The sequence below is a fragment of the Marmota flaviventris genome, chromosome 16 (genome assembly GCF_047511675.1).
Source record: "Marmota flaviventris isolate mMarFla1 chromosome 16, mMarFla1.hap1, whole genome shotgun sequence".
Classification (NCBI taxonomy): domain Eukaryota; kingdom Metazoa; phylum Chordata; class Mammalia; order Rodentia; family Sciuridae; genus Marmota; species Marmota flaviventris.
The window spans coordinates 4,162,158-4,174,972 of NC_092513.1; positions in this window are offsets into that span (position 1 = coordinate 4,162,158).

Here is a 12,815-nt window from a genome sequence, read left to right on the forward strand (position 1 = left end):
GAAGAAATAGTAATAGAGACTCCACTATCTCCCTTCAGACAATGGGTAGAGCAACAAGTCAGGAGAACCACAGGAAACAGAAGACTTGATGGTTACAATAAATCAGCAAGACCTCGAGCACTCCATCCAACAGTAGAAGCATACACATTTTCTCAAGTACATTGTGCGGAACATTCTATGTTCTGGCTGTAAAAAAAAGCCCCAGCAAATTTAAAAGGGTGAAATCATCCAGAGAATGTGCTCTGATCACAGCAGAATGAAATTAGAAATCAAAATTGGAAGGAATTTGGGAATTTCACAAACAGCTGAAGAACATACTCTTTGATAACTAATGGGCAAAATTTTTAAAATTACAAGTAAAATTAGAAAATACTGAGATGAATTAAAGCAAATGTACATTATACCAAACCTATAGTTTGCAGCTAAAGTAGGGGTTAAGGGCAGGGGGAGGGTAACTGTTAAAGGGTGGCTGTTGGAGATTTTGGGTAACTGAGCTATTTGGCATCTTGATTATGGTGGTGGTGGTTATGCAAATCTACTCATGTGATATATTCATAGAACAGTGAGCACACACAGAATTTACTTTTATGTATGCTGACATAAAAATAAAACCTAGAGGCTAAGAGCAACATTTGTATAGATGATTGTTTTCATGCACTTTAAATAATAGCCATTCACAAGATCCTCCTTATAGAAGAACTCCTTAAAGCTCCCAATACCAGTTGTACATTTTCTTCAGTTATACAAATAAAATATTTGGCTTAGTGACAGAACAACAACAACAAAAAACAATAGGATGCTTATGACTGCTACTTCTAAACAACTTGTACAAGAGGTCCAAAAATAATCGAAGACATAAGGATTGTAAAGAAGGAAATAAAAACATCATTTCTTTATAAGTTAGGGAGAGGGAGACCAAGAACTAGGGAGGGAACAGATCTTACCCCAGACGCCACCACAGTGCAGCTGTTGTGGTCTGAGGCTGACCTGAGCCAAGAAGGCAGAGGATTTTAAGTGAACTATGCAGCTCTAATGTTAAAGAGGATCACGTGCCTCACTCTCTGAAGAAGAGACTATTGTTTAGCACCGAAAGTGACTAAGCTATGAGAATTTCCACAAATGCCAGGAATATTGAAAACACTAGATGTTGTAGAAAACAAAAAAAGAAAGAAAAACCTGCTTTCAGATGGCACCATAAGAAGACAAGTTAATTCAGTAGGCTGAGGAGATGTTCACTCTGCCGAGGCCAGGACAGCACCGCACGTCCCTGCCTGGTCCCTTCGCCCACCCCACGTCCACTCCTGCCAGAGGAAAGAATGTTCAGGGACAGTCCCAACTCAAAGTAAACAAAAGAACACCTTCCCTGGAATTTGCAGTCCAGGACCGCATTGATGGGAAGGCCACGTGCGGAGCTTAGAGACGATTGCTCTAGTTTTCCCATTAAGATGGACTCTGTGAAAGAAAAGGGTGAGTGCATCTGGCAGGCGTGTGTGGACCAAGGAGATGAACTTGGCCGTGAGGCTGGGGAGCACTGGAGCAGGCGGCCCCTAGCTGCAGTCAGACTGGCAGGGCGTCAAGCTGATTGGTCTGCACAGATGAAAGGCAATTGGCTTTTGCTGTGAACTCGATTGCTTGCATTAGCTGTACGAGATTTTCTTCTTGAATAATTCTGTACCTTGCTGAGCATCTGAAATACAGTTTCATGTAACTATGTTTATTTTACCACGCTGCGAATTCATGCTTTACAATGGGGAACTATGTCTTTTCAGGCATTAGTTTTATCATTAAAAATTAATATCAACAAAGAGAAATACATAATGTCACTAATTTATTTATGAGCCACTTCCTTAGTTATCCTTAACTGGCTTCTTTCTCCCCCCTGCTCACTGTTTCAGTGCCAAAATCATCTAGGAGATTCTAAAAAGTGCATATTGATTTAGGAAGTCAACTTGTGGCAGCTTTTCCTACCCTTCATAAAAGGCTCGTTAGTGGGTAGAGAATATAACTAGTGATAGGACAGATAGGAAGTCTTAAGAGGAGGGATGAAGCTCCTTTGCCCGTGCCTTCTGTTCCCAGGGAAGTGCGTGCCGAAGCACGGCCATCACAAATGCTCCCCAACTTCTCCTGAAGCACTTTTGTCTCCCTTCATCTTGTGGGGTGTTGTCTTCCACGAGTTCACTGTCTGTGGGGTAAAGTGTTCTGAAGGACTCTCTTGAGCAGAGTTTGGAGGTTGGTGGGTGAGGGGGGCCGGTGGGGTCCCTCCCACTGACATGTGAGGCCTATGCGACACCATAGCGGGATGAGAGTCAGGCAGGAGGAGACCTCCGGAAGTCAGTCTCTCTCTCTCTCTCTCTCTCTCACACACACACACACACACACACACACCCTGGGGAGGTGGTGGAAAGTGTCAGAGTGGGGAGAGGAGAGAGCAGTCTGGAGAATGAGAGGAGGTGGTCTTGGAGGTGGGTCCTGCAGGAAGAGCAAGGCCACGGGAACCAGCAGGGACCAAGGGTACCATAGTGACAGAGTCTGATGGACAGATGGTGACTGTGAAGACTGGCAGGCTTGGGGCAGAGGAGGGTGGGATAGCACTGACTGGGAGTAGCTGACAGGGCAAAGACCGTCACTTCCTGTTCTAAGACGAGCTCATGGCCTGACGCAGGCAGGGCTAGAGGAGGCCCAGAGGCCCTGGTGGAGTCTGTAGAGATCAGGCAGGAGCTGAGCAAAGGAGGGAGGGAAGGCCCGAGAGGCCCAGGGAAGACCTCTTGGACATCAGAACACTGAGTGATGGTGGTCTCTTCCATAACTAAGGCAAATAGTTCTCAGCCATAAATTAAGCAAGTGAAAGAGGTCTAACAAAGTTAGCGTTCTCATGTTATGTCATTGCTTTTCATGAAATATTCAAAATCAAAGTACTTTCAACAAACACTTTGTTGGTGCTGTCCTTGGGTCCTTACAATGCCTGCGGAGACTCCACTCAACATTGTGTGTCATCAAGGAAGTTCCAGTTAGAACAAGATACCACACAGAGAACATCCACTGGAGTGGCCAAAAGCCAGGACACTGAAAACACCGAATTCTGGTGAGGATGTGGAGCAGGAGGAACCCTCATTCATGGCTGTTTGGAATGCAAAATGGTGCAGCCACTTTGGAAGGCCTTTGGTAGTCTCTTTAGAAACGAATCGTAGTTTTACCATATGACCTAGCAATCCCACTTGCGGGTATCTACCCAAATGAGCTGAAAACTCAGCAGGTACACAGAGGTTCATAGCAACTTTATTCATAACCGAATAAAGTAAATGGATAAAGTAATACATGAAAAATTATAATATTTATTCAGTGCTAAAAGAAATGAGATTTCAAGCCATGAATAGACACAGAGGAACCTGAACTACATATTGCTAAGTGAAAGAAACTGTCTGAAATGGCTACATATTATTTGATTCTACAGAAAAAGGCCAGAGGTTGCCCGAGGTCATGGGGGAGGCTGCATGGAGGATGTTTAGAGCAGTGAAACCACCCTATCTCTGTCTACTCCACATCTACAATGGTGGGTTCTTGTCACTAAATATTTGCTGAAACTCACAGGCTACAAACACCCACAGTGCAGCTTCCTTCAAGCTAGGGACTTTGAACGAATGCAAGGTGTCTGTGGAGGTTCACTGATTGAACCCCTCCCTGGGGTGCTGATAATGGGGTAGGTGGTGCCGCGGGTGAGAAATCCCTGTATCTTCCTCTCAATTTTGCTGTGAACATAAAACTTCCTTTAAAAATTGTGTTTTGAAATTTTTTACTTATTTTTAAGCTTTTATTGGTGTGTGACAATCATACATAACAGCTGACTTCATTGTGATATGTCTCCACATGCACCTAGAATTTGGTTCGTTCCATCCCCGGTCCTCAGGGTTCCCTCCCCTCACCTCCCCATCCTGTCCCTCTGCTCTACTTTTCTTTTTTATGAGGCTCCCCCACCCCTTTTTTCTTATTTGTATTCCTACCTTCCACATATGAGAGAAAACACATGATCCTTGACTTTCTGAGGACTTATTTTGCTTAACACAATGCTCTCAAGTTCTGTCCATTTTCCTACAAATGACATAATTTCCTTCTACTTTATGGTTGGATAAAACTCCATGGTGTATATACACCACATTTTCTTTATGCATTCATCTCTCAACGGACACCAAGACCGGTTCCATAACTTGGCTGTGGACACGGGCATGAGTACATCTCAACAGTACGCTGGCTTTAAGTCTTTGGGGTGGTTTAGTTGGATCATCTGAGGGTCCATTTCTAGTCTTTGAGGAGACTCCATATTCATTTTCATAGAGGTTGTACTAATTTACAATCCCACCAACAGTGTAAAAGTGTTCATTTTCCCTCTCATTCTCTCCAAAATTTATTATTATTTGTATTCTTGATGATTGCCATTTTGAGGTGAGATGAAATACCACTGTAATTTTGATTTTCATTTTCCTGATTGCTAAAGATCTTGAATTTTTTCATATATTCGTTTGTCATTTGTAGTCATTCTTTACAGAAGCGTGTATTTACTTCATTTGCCCATTTCTTGATTTGGGTATTTGTGGGCTTTTTATTTTGAGTGAAGTTTTTTGAGTTCTTTATATATTCTGGATATTAATTCTTTTCAGAAGAGTAGCTGGCAAAGATTTTCTCCCCTTCCGTAGGCTCTCTCTTCACATTCGTAATTGTTTCCTTTACTGCACAGAAGCTTTTTAATCTGATGCCACCCCATTCACTAACTCTTTGCATTATTTCCTGAACTTTAGGGGTCCTACAGAGGAAGTCATTGTCTGTGCCCATATGCGGGAGTGTTGACCCTCTGTTTTCTTCTAGCAATGGCAAAGTTTCTGCTCTAATTCTTAGGTCTTTGATTCATTTTGAGTTGACTTTTGTGCAGGGCAAGTTTCATTCTTCTGCATGTGGGTAGTTAGTTTTCCCAGCACCATTTTTTAAGAAGGCTTTTTTTTTATTCCCCAAGGTAGTTTTATCAGATGACTGTATCTGTGTGGGTTTGTCTCTGTCTTGGTCTATGTGTCTGCTTCTATGACAGTACTATACTGGTTTTGTTCCACAGTCCTGTAGTATAATTTAAAATTGTGCATTGAGGGGCCTCCAGCACTGTTCTTTTTTGTTTAATATTGCTTTGGTTATTCCGGTCTTTTATTCTTCCACATTAGTTTTAGTTCTGTTCTTTCTAGTTCTGTGAAGAATTTCATTGGTATCTTGATGGAGATGGCAGTGATTCTGTAAAGTCACCTTTGTTAATATGGAACATATTCTTATTTCTCAGTGTTCTATAATTTTCACGAATATATGGAACACTTCAAGGACTGGAATGTCTTCCTTGCACAGGACCCAAGCTGACTTTCCTGTGTCATTCTGGTTTTAGTGTATGTGCTGCCCAGTCCAACACAACATTTTTTACTTTTAAAAACTGCAGTGTTGGTACCTTCTATACAAACAGAGATATGATAAATTGTGGTATAAAGGTGTATTAAGAATTGTAATGCAAAAAACAATCAATAAGAGAGCTCATGTATAATGGCATAATTTGCCGAGAACAGACTTTATATACAGAGTTAAGAAAAATTGTGCTGTGAATGGATAATTATGAATGTAATGCATTCCACTATTGTCATGTATTAAAGAAAGAAATTTTTAAAAAAGAACATTTCTAAGTTAAAAATTAGTGGTGTTAGACCTGAGGCTGTAGCTCAAAAACAAACAAAAAGACCAAAACGAACAAACAAACAAAAAACCTGCAGTGTTGGGTTGTGACAGTGGGATGGGACCAGAATCACCCAAGATTTCTGAGCTAGGAAGTGACTGGGTGGCTTATGACGTCACTGGCAGATGTCGGGGCTCTTAGGAGTGTGCTGGAGCCGAGCAGGTAGAAGAGCTGAGCACAGAAAGGCCAGGAGGCCCTTGTGGAGAGGGTTCTAGGTAGCACAGACTCTCCTGTATGAAACAGTGTTTTTACTGATGAAGCCCACCCCGTCTTTCAAGGGTGCTTGGAGAGCTTAATGGGGTGCAGATGCTGGCAACCTGACACATGGTTTCTCACATGCTGACATTTAGTAACTACTTTATCCCTTGGCCAAGAGAATCTAATTCCAGAACTCTCCGTATTCTCAGGATGTTCATTTGGCAAAGTAGCTATGGTCAGATATTTATGCTTTTCTAATTTCAACATCCTGGGTCCACCAAAGGGTGTGGGAGGAGGCTTCTTTCATCTGCTGGTGAAGAGGGCACCAGCCTATGCAGCTCAGGGAGAAGCCAGGGCTGCAGACTCCTTCAGAGGGGCAGAGCGCTACTTTCTGCAGAGTTGCATGTCCTTTGCCAAGTGGGAGATGACAATTCTGGGATGTCACTTTTTCCTAAGGATGCTGCTGTAAGAGTTTCAAAGCCAAGCACCATGCTGGTTTTTTTCCGCATGCAGCAGTTTTGGGTGACCAGGATGGGCTGGATACCCACCTCTGACGTGTGCCCACAGGAAGATGCGCCTGTGTATGTGAAGGATCAGCATCAGGGGCTCCTCCTTCTCTCCCTTGTCTGGAGGGGAAGCCCAACAAGCAGTTGTAATGGAATTAAGTGAAAATAAAAGAAGGGAGAGAATAAAAAAGGTCATAAGTTTCCTGAAGTTTAGTCTCAAAGTGCACTGCAACTGTGGATGGTTAGGCAACCCAAGAGGCTTATAAACCCAGCTGAGTCCTGTGAGAAACAGGGTGACTCATTTGTGCAGAGATTTCTGGCCAACCTCAACAAACAACAGAGGCCTTAGTGAAAGAGAACAGCAACAACTTCACTGTGTGGTTCTAAATGTTTTACTTCTAAACTTTCGTGTGGAAATAATAGCAACTGCCTGCAGTTTTTAAATTCATGGCTCATAATCATGTTCTAAGGAAGTGCTCCTCTAAGGAGCACCCTGAGCTCCCAGGTTCTCCAGGGAAGACCCTGAAATGGTGTATGTACTCTAGGGAGGACCCTGCGCTTGTGTGAGTACTCCAGGGAGGATCCTGAGCTCTCATGTGCTCCAAGAAGGACCCCAATTCATGTGTACTCCAGAGTGTGTTTGTGTGCTCCGGGGAGGACTCTGAGTTCACATGTGTTCCTGGAAGGACCCCGAGCCCATGTGTGCTCCAGGGAACTGGGCTCTGCTTCCTTGACCATCCTCTGCACGCCGGTCCCCGTCCCTGTCCTGCAGGCCCTCACCATTGCACCCATCAGTGCCGGAAGGGCAGAATGCTGGGACTGCAGCTCCTAAATGGTGACTTAATCACAAGACAAGAAAAGGATAGTTACACAAGTCGTAAGGCCACTTATGGCCACTGAAAGTCAAAACAATGACTCTTCATAAGGACATGCTGTTTGAAACCCTCCCCACCTACCAGAGCGACTGTAATCAAGACGGTGAGTGTTGGCCAGAACTAGGAGAAGGTGGACTCCTCAGACATCGCTCATGGGAGTATGAAATGGTGTTTTCCACTTTGGAAAACACTTTGGCAGTTTCTTAACAAGTTAAACCTGAATTTACTATAAAACCCAGTAATTCCACTCCTAGAAATTTAAGAGAAATAAAAACATATATCCACGTAAGACAGGTACACATATTCACAGAAGCAGTTATGAAAGTAGCCAAAATGTGAAGACCATCCAGATGTCCGACACCCGATGTCTGGACAGGGATGTGCTCACACATCGGATGCAATGCTGCTGTAATGCAGAAGAAATGAAGCGGAGCCAGGTGTCACCCTGTGGAGAAAGCCACAAACAGTAAACCAAGTGACAGAAGCCTGGTGCAAAAGACACTGCTATATCATCCTACTTATATGAAATATCCAGAAGAAAATAAATCTTTAGAGATGGATTAGAGGTTGCCTGGGGGTAGGGAATAGGAAGCCCCACACCAGTGGGCAAAAGGGACCTTTCTGGGTGATGAAAATGTTCCCAACTAGATTGAAGAATTCTGAAAATTTGCTACAAATCATTGAATTCTATGCTTTAAAAAAGGAAGTTTTATGGTATATAAATTATACTTTAATAAATCAATTAAAAACAATGATGATGACTATAACCCAGGAATCTCAGCTCTAAGTTGTGGAGGACCTGGGATCTAGGAGGACCTGCCCTTGGAAATCACATTCCCTCTTACAGGCAAGAGTTCTAGGAGCAAGAGCCAGAGTCCCGAGTTCCTGGGCCAATGGGCGAAGGTAGCAAAGATGGGAGCCATCAACAGAGAGGAACATTACGTGACCCTGAGCCTTTGCTGGCTGCCACCCACCATCATGCTCCCTTCGCCATCCTTTCCAGGCTCTTGCGTACCTTTGGAGTGACCTGGGACTGGCATCCAAGGCAGCAGGAAAGTGGACAATAGATGCAGTTGCCCAGCTTTGTCCATTCAGAGTGGTCAAGGATGAGCCAGAGCTGAACTCGCCCCTGTCCAGCTCACTGCCACAGCTCCAGAGACCAGACTCTGGTGTCTCCGTCCTGGCTGGTAATTCTTTTCTTCAACTATCAATGCTTTTCTAGGACACAAATAATGCATGTTGGTTGTAAATAAAATTAGAAAATCATCACCAGCCAAGAGAATAAAAAGACCATCGCTGCATGACTTCCACCTAGAAAGACCACTGTAAACGTCTTCATGTCTCCAGACTTTTTTGTATACAACATAAGTATATGGTACACTAGTGAGCACCCACTGAGATGGAAATATGTGGGATGCTGTGTTTGGGAATCTGCTCTTTCACTCAGTGATAGCATGGACATCCGTGCCAGGCAAGACTTTCCATCTGAATGATGGAAACTCCATGAAGATTGGCTGAAGCCCCAAGGGAATTAATCAACAGAGTAACTGGAAAGTCAGGAGCCAGAGGCCATCCTAGGAACATGCCCTCCCTCCCACAGGTTTGTCTTGCCCTCCAGCATATCCCCCTGGGTGGCCCTGGCCAAAATATCCTCAGGACCTAAGATCTCTGCCCATAGGAGGCGGCTCTCTCCCAACAGCTCCAGGAAGCACCAGAACAGGGGCCCCTGGCTCCCACTGGCCTGTTGGGCTGGGGCTGCCTGAGCCAGCTCCTGTGGTTGGGGAATGTGAAGCTGCCCCCACCGGTGGGGACAGTGGGGACAAACCACAGAGATGAATGGTGAAAGGGTGTGAGTCCCCCAGGAAACTTGGGGTGTAGGACAAGGAGAAAGGACAGACTGTTTTCCTTGCAACTCGTCATTCTTCCACCGACAGGTGAGTAAGGGTGAGCTACCCAGTCCCTACTGTGCTAGGTACTTAGCGTGCTGCTGCTCTTCTCTGCCCCATTATAAAGATCCCTAACCCATGCTGATGGGTAGCGAGCCTGATACAGCACAGGTAGCTTTGGGCTCCTTGTGGTGAGCAAGCCATGCCAGCAACAGGCTCAAAGCACTGGGTCTTTCCCAGTGTCAGAAGCACACCACTGTCAGCATGGCAGTCTGCTTAGTCCTGTGGGTCACCCGAGACTCATAAGCAAACACAAGTTCTTTTATTCCAGTCTTAAGTTCCAATATTTATAACACTCAAGCCACACATCACACCTCACACACACATGTGCATATATGTGTGTGTGTGTGTGTGTGTATACGTGTGTGTGTATGTGTGTGTGTGTGTGTGTGTATTACAGAAAGACTCTGAAAGCACAGGGTCCAGGAGGCTGAACTGAAAGCGAAGGCTTGGAGCAGGTGGGAATGCAGAGTCACCTTGGGGGGTCAGGTAAGATTACAAACCGATCTTGCTCAGGGTGCAGAGCTGTCAAAGTGCAGGAATTTGCTCTAGGCTAGGGTCTAGATGGTCAGCAGCTTCAGAGCATCAGCTTGGAGTGGGTCACCCATGGTTCTCACAGATAGGAGACGCCTGAGGGCACATTTGGAAGTATGTCACTGTGGTGATTTTCCTGGGCAAGTCTTGATGAGATACCCGGTAACTGAGTCTGGGACCCCAAGCCCAGTCCTGGGGTGCTCCTCATTTTCTGGGCCTCGGTGACAAGGTTCCCTCATTCAGTGTCTGGTGTTTTGGATAAGCTCATGGGTCTGGTTTTTCTGATTTGAGTTTAGTATATTCATGCATCCGTGGACTTTTGCTGAATCCGTAAGTTCACAGGCGGTCATTTTTATTAGCACGATTACTTGGTGCCAGGCAGATGGTGATTGTTTACCTGCACAGACTAGGTGTAGAGCCTTTCCACCTCAGCTCTTAGAATGGAGGAGCTTGCGGCAAACTCCTGCTCTATAAGGTGGAGTCACCCCTGGCCACCTTCTCCTCTCCCACGTCCCCACCTCTTCCCTCACCTCCAGGTCTTCCCTGTAAAGAACTCCGGGGTTTACCGCCTGAGTCCCCCACCAGGCATTCTCCAGACACCTCCCGTCCTATCAAACTCTCACCTCAAAAACCAGCCTGATCTCACTGAAAGCAAAGTACTTGGTGCAGTAATGCCCTGAAGAGGACTTTCTTAAAGCCGGGACAGCATCTAAGGAGAAATTGCTGGCTGGCCTTAGGTGCTTCTGACTTGGCCCTCCTCAGCCCTGTAGGTGACCAGAACTGCCCCACTGCCTGCCCCAAAGGGCTCCTCCATCCTGTGGTTGGGGAATGTGAAGCTGCAATGGGCAAACGAAGCTGTAGCAAAACTGAGCTCGAGTTAAAATCTTGTTCCATCCAAGGCTGGAAACATTTCATAATGCCGGTAAGCCTTGCAAGGTTTCTTAGCCCCAGGCAAGCTACCTCAGTGAGCAGGTGTGACGGCAGAGAGCATATTCCATGTCTGCTTCTGGAGTGGGCAATTTAATGTCAATACAGTGATCAGAATGTCCAGCCAAGAAGCTGGTGAACTCTGGCCATGTCACTCCCACCATATAAACAAGGCCAGCGCCCTTCTCTACAGAACATGAGTTAACAACATTTGCACATCTACACTGTTGGGTCGCTGGCCGAAGTTTATGATCTAATCAATGTGAATATATAAAGTACTGTACAGTCATAAAAATTAGTTCTTGTTGCCAAAGTCCTTTCAAGAATAAATATGTTTATGTAGAAATTTAGCAGAATGAACACTAATAACCCTATTTGTCTAGGAAACTATGGAACGTTACTTTTTCTTCCAGTAATGGCCTGCAAACCAAACATTCATATTCTGCTCTCAGTGACAAGTTCAGCTCTCGATAGAGGAGGTCAGAACCCAGAGGATATGTTCAAACATATTCCCATCCCTGTGATGTGTCTGCACTGCTCAACTTAGCCTCAAGAATCAGAAAGAAATATTTATGTGTTAAAAGCACTCTCTTGAGAAAAATTCCATGGGGTGTTCAAAGTTTTCTGATTATTCAGAGGAAATGCTTGCAACCATATCCCACTCATTTATTCAGCAGACTTTTAAGGGCCTATTCCACATCAGGCACACATTAGATACCAGGCCTTCAAGGCCCAAGCCTCAGGCCTCCTCTAGTCCAATAGAAGACAGTGCAAAGGTGGTGGTAGAGAGGCTTCATTGTCAAAACCACCTCTAGACACATGATGTGTTCATTTCAATGAGACTCAGGCATGGGTCCTGGGTCCCGGACTCTGGAATCTTGGGGAGCCTCTCCTCTGCTTATACAGAGCTAAGTTTACATTTCCTTCAAGGCAAAGGAAAACTGCACCATGAATTTCTGTCTGAATGCAGTTTGATAGGACTGGAGGGGTCACTGAACTCAGTATCTAATATGACTGTGAGTTCATAGTTTTGGGAAAGGGAGTAGTGGTTCTTGAATTTCATAGTTTTTTTTTTTTTTTTTTAAGGAGTCAAACCCTATTCAAGTCAAGATGACGTGAACTGGTACTGGAGCAAACTACTCCCCTGCTCAGGCGCACCCTTATCCTGAGTGCAGCTGCCATGCCCCTAGCCCCACTTAGCCTGCCAGTCATCCGAAATCACACAGAACTGGCGGGTGGTACCCATGGCAGCCTGAAGCAGGACTCCTGGGAAATGAGACTAAGCTCATTTCTCATTTATTCAGCAGAAGTTTGCAATTTCATTGTCAATGTAATAATTTATTCATTTATTTGTTATTGCTCTAGGGGATCATCTTTTGTACCAAGTAAAGCTAGCCTATAAGGCATCTTCTTGTGAATAATAATAATAATAATAATAATAAGTCCCTTTTGAACAGGCAATTTAAAAAGTGTCTCTTCTGATAAAGTGTCCCTTTTTAGTTCCCAGAAAAAGGAGTTAGTGAACTGACTGACTTCTGATGGACTTCAGCCCTATCTGACTGCAGTGCACAAAGGGCACAACAGGATGACAGTCCTGCTGGGGTCCCTTAGGATCTTATTTTGGCTCTAGAGAGTACCCTAATTGCTGTATTGAAACAATGCTGCCTGTTAAAAGGATCTCTTCATCATGGGGTTTCAATTTTCTTTTCTGTATACTTTTCCTTATTAAATACCCAAAGAAATGTATTACTAACATTATACAACCCACAAAAGTAAACTTTAGCTTGTAAACCTTAATGTTAATCTTTATTTCAAGTTCTACTTTTCCTTTCAATGATTTTTATCTTTGTGATTTTTATTCCTAGATTTTTTTTTTTTTTAAACTGGGGATTGAACCAAGGAGCACATTACCACTGAGCTACATCATCAGTCCTTGCTATTTTTTTGAGACAGGTTCTCACTAAGTTGCTGAGGCTGGTTTTGAACTTGCGATCTTCTTGCTTTAGCCTCCCAAATTGCTGGAATTACAAGCAGCGCCACTACTCCTGGCTTATTCCTAGATTTTAAAGAACAAGTG